We start from the raw sequence: 11,580 nt of genomic DNA, 5'->3' as shown, positions 1-11,580 counted from the left end.
TCTTCTTTAATGGACAATTACTTAATGATTTATGGTTGTTTCCAAAGCTTTAACCAACAATGAACCAGTAGACATTTCATCTCTCAAAATGGTTTCTGCATATAAGTGTCTGTGTCCCTGAATCCAGCCCACAAAATAACTTTACTAAGAAATATATATAATAACTAAAAATTAGTAATAACACAATTCCATCATCAGCCACCTCAGAACCCACATGTAAGCCAGTCATCCTCAAACCTAGAGGTTAAAAAGAAGTTTGAGATTGACTGAGTATGACATCAAGGAGCTCTGGTAAAACAAAGGAAAATGTGCAACAAAGAAAAACCATTCTTATGGTTGGAGTCATACCTTATACAAAGAGAGGAGGTTCTGGGTGTTGGAAGTCAATCAACACAGCTCCATTCATCACTGAGGGAGTTCCTTGGGTCTGTGAACTGGGCACTAATGATCTGCTTCATCAATAACCTTCCTTCAGACATAATTTCAGATGTGGGATTGTTCACAACTCCTCAGCAAATTACATGCAGCAAAACCTTAGGACATTCAGGTATGTGCTGAGATGGAAAAGGGCTTTTCCGCTAAGAATGCACCCGAAGAAGCAGAAGCAGCCCTTAAAATTGCCATTCAGGTGGTGTCGCCGATTTCTTCGGGACTCTATAATTATTTAAATAGAAAACACAGCCCGGGAGATCATTTCAGAAGAGTTTATTGACAAGGTTAACCTTGGAGAATCCACAACAGAGACTCTGCCTGTATCAGGCAGAGAACAAGCTTTTATAACCTGAAACAAACAAGTCTTCAATCAATTGCTACAGGATATGTACTCCCTCTCACACAGTATGGTTACAAGACAGATTGAAAAGCAGGAAACAGATAAGGATGGAACCTTATCACATTCCAACAACTTCGTGTGAGTTACTCCCTCACCCTCTTCTGTCTTGGCATCTACTTGATTAAAGTCATATTTCCTTCCACAGTTCCCTCCTTGTAGATCAAAGATCTACACCACTAAGGGAGCATCCTCTTTGTCCTGACTATTGGTGATGGCCTCTTGATATACTCGCCGCTGTACCCTATTTATTGTCTCGTTAGCCTGTCCCACAATTGTGCGCACTCTAACCCACATGCAAATGATCACCATAAGTAAGGCCACTAGGGCCGTGAACATAATCACAACAGGGTGCCATGCAAGGTGTAGGGTGGACGAGGCTCTGGGTGACCATCCCTTAAAAATGCCCCACCAGTGATGGACACTAAGTTGTGTGACCTGGTCGGCTATTCGCACCAGTTGTCCCTCCCTGTAAGTCAGGTCAACCTTAGCTTGGCTTAAGGTGCGGCCTAGCTTCTGGAGCATTACGGTGATTTGTTCAATTTATTTTAGCATCTGCTGCAACTGGCTATAATTCCCTGTCGGCCCGAGTAAGGGGTTGAGATGGGCAGTTCTATCTTCACTAACCTGTGTCATAGAACCTATGTGAAAAAAAATGATTCTCCCTAGGGATATGGATTGTGTAGACCTTTTCTAAACAACCATGAACAGGGGGAGAGAGTGTCTTTTGGCCATTCATGATTATCTCCGAATGCCCATACGTACATACTTCATGGGATTGGACCTCCACTACAACAATCCGGTTTACGGCCACTAGCAGCCAAGTGCACGTGCCTTCTGCACGGGTCATACAGAGCAGAATGTAGCGGACATAGCATCCCATCAGACCATTGGGCACAAGGCTGTTCGGTGTGTGTGCAACCGTCTTCATCTACCCAGGTTCCTTGGAATATCAGCTCCCAGAATTGGGGTCCAAACAGTTGGGGGATTGGCACAGACTGGCACCAGGTGGATGTGTTCTGTCCCTTCACCAGCTGCATGGTGACATTGCATCCCTGACGGTCACAGCGTGTACGCTGCGGGTCTGGGTGGAGCCAATACTGCGTCAGGTTAAACATAACTTTCCAAGATGCCGTATGGTGAGACAATACCTTTCTTTCTAATTCTGCCCATAGTAACTGAATCAAGATCTCTAAGAGCACACATCTAGTATAGTTGTGCACCACCCTGGTTTCCCCAAAGACGTTTCCTATCTCAGCCATCAGTCACACAGTATGGGTCCATGTTCGCATTTGAGCCCGATATCCCAATTCTATCTCCTCCTGCACCGTGTTTCCCCATGCATTTCTGATTCTGATTCCTTCCCCAACCTTAGTCCCTACCTTCTGTATCTTATTCTGTAGTGTCTCAATATCTGCAGCATTCAATATTCTCATTCCAGTCCCTACGCCTCCAAGGATTCCTTCTACTAGTCCCAGTTTACCACGGAGTTTAGGCACCTTTAGACGAGGGTAGACATTCTGGCAGGCTCTAGTATTGTCTGAGGTATCATACCATATATGGAGGGTGAGGTTTATAAGCAGGGATGTGATACTACAGATTCTATCACCAATGTGAATATGTACATATGTACAGATGGTAGTGTAGGATGACTGTGATTGACTGAGAGTGCAGCACACCTACCGGCAGGTCTTAAAGGATTGCTCCTAGCCAGACCAGGTCATTCTGGACTGGTCGACCTACTTGTGATATGCTCCAGTCTTTTAGTTAATAAAAGCCTTGGTTTGGATCAACAAGTCTTTGGTTCTTTCGACACGCACTATAGGGGATGACTGCAGCACCTTCTGGCAAGTCTCAAAGAGGCAATGTAAGTGTCCGCCCTGGGTATCTATGGGCATGGGGAGTGTTGGTGTCTGCAGGGGGGCTAGCGGCTGTCCTTGTGGATAGGAGGTTTATGGTTACTCCTGTGGGGCCTGCCGTTGTTGGTACTGGGGCTAAGTCCTCGTCTTGTGGGTAAAAGGCATAAGCATAATTTGCATTGAGCGCTCCCTTTTTGCTTTCCCCAATCCATCGGAATAGGTTGGGGAAAGCATTTCTCCCTCGCCACGCTTTGCGCCAATAGGGATCTGCTCGCTGTCATTGCCACCATTCATTCAGCTCCGGGAGGCTCAGGGGTCTAAAGGTCATTGTAAGGTTCCCGGTTTTGTATTGGAGAGGTCTTATTGTTAGTTCTGGTGATGCCCCGCACCCCAGGAACCCTGACTGATCCCAATTCCAGATGATTCTACAATGCATAGTGGAGTTGTCCCAGTACCCCTTAGCATCGGGGTTCTCCTTGGGAAAGATCTCGGCTGTCTCCTCTGTGGTTACTTCCGTCAACCCCCCCATTAACAGCCCCAATATCTTGATTGTTGTCCATGCAAGCATCACCTTTCTCTGTATTATCCTCCGGGAATGGCTTACACCAGGTTGCATGGATCCAGTCGTCCAGTGCATCTAACTTTAAGGCGGTTCCTGTGACTAGGAGGACTTGGTAGGGTCCTTTCCACCTAGGGGAGAAAGGAACAGTCGTGAGCACTTTCACTATGACCTGATCTCCCAGTAAAAATGGGTGGGTGTTTTCCTCCAGCCATGGTCCCTGGGCGGCTTTCATCTTATCATACATTCAAAGGGCAGCATCACACAACCCCTGGGCATATGCTAGGGTGCTTTCCTGTATCCAAACCTTGGTAACCTCTTCCGCCATCATAGGGGGTCTTATTCTGTGCTCATAGGGCACCCCATCAGAGCCTTGTGTGGTGTCAATTTTGTTTTCTGATTTACCTGATTGTGTAGGGCGTATAATACTATAGACAAGGCTTCTGGCTAAGGTAGTCCTGTCTCGCCACACGTTCTTTCCAATCCCCTTTTTACTTCTCCATTTAATTTCTCCACCATACTAGAAGATTGAGGCTGATAAGGGATGTGGAATTTCCAATCTATGCCTATTATTTCACTTACTGCAGTCACTATCTTCCACATGAAGTGGGAGCCTCGGTCACTATTTATTCCCCGTGGGATCCCATACCGGAGAATCAATCCTTTAATCAGAATCTTAGCTACTGTCCGAGCGTCATCCCGTTTTGTCGGGTACACTTCTATCCATCGTGTGAACATGTCAACGATCATTAATAGATATTTAAACCCTCTACAAGCTGGCATGTGGGCAAAGTCAATCTGCAAATTCTCGAAAGGGGCGTGAGCAGGAGGAATTTTATCAAATTTGGCAGGCGAGCACCCCCGAATGTTTTGCTGACAGATCAGACAGTTTCTCACCTGTCGTTCTATGTTGGTAGAGATTCCAGGTGCAAACCAAATTTGCTTTATGTTATGTAGCATTCTTGCCTTTCCCAAATGGGCTTGTCCATGTGCTAACTACACTATAGGCCGGTACAGGCTTCTTGGACACACCACTCGACAATCGTTGCTTTTCCATATGCCTTTGACCATCTGGTATCTGTGGGTTTCCCACGTATGCCATTCTTGGGCAGAAACCCCCTCCTGTGCAGTTTTCGTTTCTAATTCCTGTATCATTTGGTATTGCTCGAGAGTGTTGACCTCTCGCTTGAGGGTCATGGATAATATGGGGTTCTGTTGGCTGGTGACTAGTTTAGCCGCCATGTCGCCCACTCATTTCCCCTTGACACAGGATCATTCCGATTGGTGTGAGCCTGACATTTAACAATGGCCAACTCTGCCGGGAGTTGGATGGTTTCTAATAGCCCCTCTATCATTTCTATATGCCTTATCCCCTTCCCACTGGCTGTTATGAACCCTCTATTTTTCCATATCTTGCCGAAATTGTGGGTCACTTCAAAAGCATACTGAGAATCAGTATAGATATTTGCTCTTTTTCCGTCTGCCAATACACACGCTTTAGTTAAGGCGAACAGTTCCACCATTTGTGCAGTGGTGCCTTCCGGTAGGGCGTATACTTTGATAGTTTCATCATCATTCACTATGGCATACTCCGCATATAGCACCTCGTCCCGGGCCAGTGTGAAGACCCGTCAACGCATAAGGTGATATCTGCTTCTATTGGGTCAGTCTTTAGGTCAGGTCTTGGGCTGGTCACAAGCTCGGTCAGTGCCACGCAATCGTGTCCTTTGTGGTCTTCCTCTTCTGTTTTAGGCAATAGATGGGCAGGGTTGTAAGAGCCCAATCTTTTGTAAGTGTTAATGGGTTGGGATAACTACTACCTCATATCCTGTCCTTCAGGCTGTGGTGAAATGCAGTGTCGATGTCGAATTGAGCAGCAGTAGTACGGCATGATCCGTGACCACCGTACATGGCCGATCCTGCACCAGAGATAACGATTTTTCTACTATCTCTGCCATGGCGGCCACCGCCCACAGATATGGGGACATCCCTATTACCGTTAACGGGAGTTTGGTGGAGTAGTAGGCTACAGGCCTCTTCCCTCCTCCGTGCTGTTGCACCAGCACTCCACAAGCAAATCCATTCTTCTCTGCTACGTATAGCATGAAGGGTTTCTCATAATTAGGGAGGCCCAGAGCAGGGCCTTGAGTCAGAGCCTGCTTAAGATTCAGAAAGGCTTGTTCTCTTTCCTTCGTCCACTGCACTTCCTCCGGTTCTCCCTTCACAGTAGCTGCTCTTTGTGCTGCGTCCATTTCTCGATATTCTGGTATCCACTGTCTGCAGTATCCCACCATGCCCAGGAAATCCAGGATTCCCTTTTTTGTTGTTGGTTTGCTTATCTGACATACAGCTGCTATTCTTTCTGGGCCCACTCTTCGCTCTCCCTCCTGTAAAATATATCCCAAATATTTTACTTCCTTCTGGCAGAATTGCATTTTCTGCATGGAGACACGGTGGGCCCGGCAGGCGAGGAGTTGTAGCAAAGCGACAGTATCTTAAACGCATGCAGCATCATCAGGGGATGCTACTAGCAGGTCGTCCGCATATTGCAAAAGGGTTGAAACCCCAGGTAGGGCGAGGTCGTCAGGTCTCTTTGCACAGCGGCTGCGTATACGGTTGGGCTTTCGGTATAGCCCTGGGGAAGGCGTGTCTATGTATACTGTTGGCCTTTATAGGTAAAAGCGAAGAGGTATTGGCTCTCTTTTGCGAATGGTATGGAGAAGAAAGCAGAACACAAGTCAATGACAGAGAAAGTTGTGGTGGTGGGAGGTATGGCGCACAGGATGGTCTGGGACCACTGGTGCAGTTGGCACCACAATGTCATTTATGGCCCTGAGGTCCTGAACAAATCTCCAGACGTTCTTGTCCTTCTTTGGTATGGGCAAAATCGGCGCATTGCAGGGGCTTTGTGTTTGAACAAGCACTCCCTGTCGTTCCAGGTCCTCTATGATGCTTCGTATGCCTTCAACAGCGGCCGGAGAAAGGCGATATTGTTTTATCGCTGGCAGGGGTGCTCTCTCCTTCACTGTAACCTTATGCAGCAGGGCAGTATGTACAAACCCCACATGTGTATTTGACTGTGCCCACTCTTTCATGGAGACCTGCGCTAGGGCAGCCGGCCATCTATAGTGGATTAACTTTGGCAGACAGGTTCGGCAGAAGGATGCCAGCACTATTTTTCTTCCCATCTGAATGCTACCAGTGTCAGGGCAGTGAAAGAGGATGTCTACACTAAAATCCCCTTCTTTCAACTGTAAATCAGCATATGCCTCGCAAGCCCTTTCTGCCCGGTGTTGGGGTTCTTGCAGTCAGTGATCGTGCTTCTGCAAAGTTGTGACCATCTGTCCCACGTCTTTCAGCTGATGAGGCCGACACACCGCCAAGGTGACATGTGGGGCTGTGTGTGTGGCAGTTGGAAATGAGATGTCTGGTCCAGTCTTAATTCGGCCTGTGCCCCTATCTCCTCTGGTCTGAAAAACAGTTGCGATCCCACAGTTACCTCCGCAAAGTCCTCTTGTTCCGTTATATGTGGGACCTTCTCTCCGGGTGCAAAATACCCAGATGTCACATGGAGGTCCTTTACCTCGGCCACAATTTGCTGGACAGCACCCAGTTGCTGCAGGGCCGAAAATTCCTGTGGCCTTTGTAATAACCTCATTACTTCTTCCAATTGTTTGAGAAAGGGTTAGTCTCTAGCCACCAGCCAAAGTGAGTTGGATTTCTGTTCATATTGAGATCATCGTCTGCCGTTGTGCGGATAAGCTGATATGCGTGAGAGGTGGGCAAATCCATAAATATTCCCTCCTCTGTGCAGTACAATGTCGCGTTCATTTTGCACAGAGCCTGTCTCCCTAATATGGGGACAGGGGTAGCGGCCAAAACAATAAGCTCTTCTTGTATCTTGGTCTCTCCAACCATTAGGGTCATTGGTTGTGAAATTGGATCTATCATGGGACTACCGGTTACCCAATGCTGCCAATTGTCTTATAACTAAGGGGCACTCCTGAGGATGGCAGTACAGAGGACATGGTGGCTCCAGTATCAACCAACATTAAACTCTTGCTCTCTCTCAATTTTACACTGATCATGGGTTGGGACTCTCGGCTGGAGGACAAATGGATGAGGGGAGCCTGCACCACCGGTTCCTCTGGGCACCCCTATGGGTTCGGTTGTCGAAAAGAGAATTGGCGTCACTGGCCATAGGCATCACAGTTCTGGCTCAGGTTAGAGTATAAACCTGTCTGGGTTCTGAATTCCTCTAGGCATCAGGTACCCTCCTTTTGCCTGCCTCTCCCTCAGGATTTACTTCTACACTACCAGGCCCAATGGCCCCTTTTTTCGCAGTTGCGGCACTGATCGTTACCCTTATCTCTGGATCTACCTCGTCCTCTCTCTTCTCCCTTCATCTGCATATAAAACTGTCCGGCTCGCTTTTCCTTTTGCTTAAACAGTCCTTCCCTATCCATATTAGCCAATACCGTGATAGTATCCACCCAGTTCTTTCCTTGCCAATCCAATTGCTTCATCTTATACATTTTTGCATTTTGGGGCAGCATACAATTCAGCAAGGTTTGTACTGCCAAGGTCTGGTTATCATGTAGGGGCAACCCAGCATTTTCCAACCAGGTGTTTTTAAATCGAATTACGAATTCCATCATTTTGTCTCCCGTTTTCTGGAGACAGTGGATGACCTCTCCAATATCCCCGTGTCTTTTGGCACTCTGCATGATAGCTTCTCTTCCCCTGTTTTGCAACCAGTGGACCATGGACTCATTCCCATTATCTGCCATAGTGTCATCTGTTCTCCAATCCCCATTCACTCCAGGCAGTACAGTGAATGATTCTTTCACTGCCTGCCAATGAGAGCCGTAAGCGGCCTGAAGTAATGACCGGATTTCTCATGGTAGGGGATGGTAAAGGTGGCAGGTCTGGTCCAGCCAGTGGTGAAATCTAGTTGGGGCCTTAACAGGGTCAGGGGCATTAGTGATCATATCCCACACCTCAGCTGGCGTCCAGGGTTTCAAGATTGGGGTGTTGCCTATCATAACTCGAGGGTATTGAGTAGTAGAATCAGGTAGACCAGCTTTGGTCTGACTCTGGGTATGGACCTGTGTCCTGGGATCCCCTACCTCTTCCTCAGCACCTTCCTCCATCCTTGGGATGGTGCCCTCTCACTGGGGATCCCTGGGCGGCGTGGCCTCATCCATGGGTGTGGGCGGAACACTTGCGGGAGTGGGTACAGGTGGAGGTATTGGACCAGCTGCCGCCCCCACTGGCAAGGCAGGTCCTGGCACTTGTTGGTGGCCATAGGCAGCGGCAGTCTGAATTAGATCATCCCATCCTTTCCTGTCATAGTTTGTGGGCAATCATGGATACAGCGGGACAGGTTGGGGGGCCCTCATGTTCGGATCAGGATATGGAGGCAGTTGGTTCGTGGGGCTTGAAGGCGATTTATTCTGCAGCGATTTAGGCCATGTTTGGTGGCGCCCTGCCACCTTGGTCCAGGTTATAAAACAGTCTCTAAAATAATTAACATCCCACATCAGATCCGTTCCTCCTGACTGATCATCATCTTTGAAGTAGGATATTACTTTTAAATCAAGTATTCCCCCATATGGCCAGTCTCCCTGGTACCATCTATAGAGATGGTTACTGAACAGCATGGCATTGTCCCAGTTACCCATCTAGTTCATTTCGATGTCCACTGGCGAGCCCGAAGGTGGCAGCTGGTCTCCTACCAGTTCCTTTCGTTTGCGTTGTTGTTTCGATCTCGACTTCGTAGACTTTCCCATGGCAGGCTTAGGCTTTATCCCGGGAACGGAACCAGCCACTCGACTGGGCTCTGTCTCTTTAGTCTGGCAGTTTCCCATCTGTCTGCGGACTTAACAGAATTAGGATACACAAAATAGCAAAGCGACAACAGTTTTCTTCTACCTTTATGCGCGTCACTGGTGTCTCTTCCTTCCACGTAGTCGCCCTGGGCTGCTTTAGAGTTCAATTTACCTAAGTCCTATCAGCATCTCACTCAGTCCTTGCAGCGGTCTCGATGTTCACTTCACCCTTCTATACAGGGGTCTTGGTGTGTGAGCCTGCCTCAGCCCCTTTCAGCTAGGTTCTTGGACAGGGCCGTTGCCCTCTCACTTCTGTCCATGATCCTGCAAACGAGGATCCTGCTCGCAGCACCAGAATTTGCTGTGGTTCAGCTGCTGGTTCCCTTGCGTGAAAGGCTATGCCTCTGGTGGCTAAGGGGAGGTTAGTAGAACTGTGGGGTGGCTCGGTCTGGGGTTGGGGCACTGCATCAGGTGCAATTAGTGGGGCTGTTTGCCCGGGAGTTACGGTGAGAGGATATTGATTGGTTTGTCGAGGGGTCCCCTGCATGCCCCAGGTCCTGGATGGAAATTGGGTCCTACTGCCCATCCTACTCCACATAAGCTTATTGGGGGTTAGTGCAGAGGAGGTGGACATCTCAACCAGAGGGTCAGTCTTGTGGCATCTGATATGCCTCTGGAGCAGTACTGGCCCAGGAATCGTCAGCCAGGATGACAAAGTGTTCCTGATGCCAACCTCCTGAGGAAGGAAAAGAGTCTTTCATGCGGTGTCGCGTTAATAGCGGTACAGAGGAGGGACCAGATGGCATGGAGCGCGTCAGGGAGGACATCTTGCCACTGGGAGATGGGTAGGCCTTTCGACCTGAGGGCTAGGAGGACTGCCTTCCAGACTGTAGTATTCTCCCTTTCTATCTGGCTTTTCCCCGGGGGTTATAACCCATGGCTATGCCCGTGGCTATGCCCGTGGCTAGTAGGTACTGGCACAGCTCCTCACTCATAAACGGTCGCTATTGATATAGCAGGGGTTTCCAAACAGAGCGAATATGCTGCGCAATGCCTTTATGGCTGTGGCCGTGATCATGTCTGGGCAGGGGATGGCAAAAGTGAACGAGAGTATTTATCAATGATATTTAAGAAGTATACGATCCTGTTGATGGAAGGGAGAGGGCCCTTGAAGTCCATACTCAGACATTCTAAACGGCAGGAGGATTTGATGAGGTGGGTTTTGTCTGGCCGATAGAATTGGGGTTTACATTCAGCACAGGCTGAGCAGCTCCCTGATATCCTCAACTGATTAGGGGAGGTTATGGGCTCCAACAAAGTGGTAGAGCCTGGTGACTCCAGGATGGCAGAGGTTGTTGTGGAGGACTTGGAGGTGGTTCAACTGTGTTGGTGCATGTCCCCCGGGACAGGGCATCAGGAGGCTCGTTGAGCTTCCCAGGCTGGTACAAGATCTCGTAGTTGTAGGTGGATAGCTCAAATCTCCACCTCAGGATCTTGTCATTCTTCATTTTTTTCCCACTCTTTATTGTGGAACATAAGGCAACTGCTTGTTGGTCAGTCAGCAGGGTGAATGATTTTATGGCCAGGTCGTGTCTCCAGTGGCCCACAGCTTCCATTATGGCCTGTGCCTCCTTCTCGATGGCTGAGTGCAGAAGTTCAGAGCCGTGGAGGGTTCGGGAGAAGAATGCCATGGGCCTGTCCATCTAGTTGAGCGTTGCAGCCAGGGCAAAGTCGGACGCATCACTCTCCACCTGGAAGGGGATGGATTCATCCACAGCATGCATCACCGCCTTGGCAATGTCGCCCTTGATGCATGTGAATGCTGCTTGGGCTTCTGCCGACAGGAAAATGGTAGTAGATTTCACCAGGGGTGGACTTTGTCTGCGTAATTCAGGACCCACTGGGCGTAATAAGTAAAGAAGCCCAAGCACCTTTTAAGGGCCTTGAGGGTATGGGACAATGGGAGTTCCAACAGGGGTCGCGTGTGGTCAGGGTTGGGCCCAATGACACCATTCTCCACTGCGCAACCAATGATGGGCAATCATGAAATTCTGAACACGCACTTCTTTTAGCTAGGTTAAGGCTTTTGGCCATCTGGAGAAATTTCTGCAGGTTAGCGTTACAATCCTGCTGGTCATGGCCACAGATGGTCACATTGTCTAGGTACGAAATGTGGCCTTTAGTCCATAGTCATCCACTATCTGTTCCATCTCTATCTGGAAGGCAGAAACCCCATTGGTGACCAAGAAGAGGACCTGGAGGAAATGGTTGAGGCAGCTGTCTGCCTTGAAGGTGGTGTATGGGCTGTCCTCTGGGTGGTTGGGAGTTGGTGGTAGGCCGACCTTAGGTCAGTGGTTGAGAAGACCTGGTACTATGCGATCTCGTTCACCTTGTCAGCGATGCAGAAGAATGGATAGGCATCCAGCTGGGTGAAATGGTTTATGATCTGACTGTAGTCGATGACCATGCAGTGTTTCTCTCTGCATTTAACAACCAACACCT

General features: G+C 48.7%; 1 long non-coding RNA gene across 1 annotated transcript in view; it reads right to left on the bottom strand.

Moving 5' to 3' along the window:
• Nucleotides 1–690: 690 nt before the first annotated feature.
• Nucleotides 691–11,580, bottom strand: part of LOC138758026 (uncharacterized) — a 53,557-nt gene continuing 42,667 nt past the window's right edge. The window contains exons 3-4 of the long non-coding RNA XR_011354066.1: nucleotides 8,928–9,121; nucleotides 691–3,378 (exon numbers count right to left, since the gene is read on the bottom strand). This is a non-coding gene — a long non-coding RNA (uncharacterized lncRNA). The remainder of the gene's footprint in view (nucleotides 3,379–8,927; nucleotides 9,122–11,580) is intronic.

Source organism: Narcine bancroftii, chromosome 3, assembly GCF_036971445.1.
Source record: "Narcine bancroftii isolate sNarBan1 chromosome 3, sNarBan1.hap1, whole genome shotgun sequence".
In the NCBI taxonomy this organism is placed as follows: domain Eukaryota; kingdom Metazoa; phylum Chordata; class Chondrichthyes; order Torpediniformes; family Narcinidae; genus Narcine; species Narcine bancroftii.
Note: the sequence above shows the minus strand (reverse complement) of the source record. Positions and strands in the feature narration are given on the sequence as shown.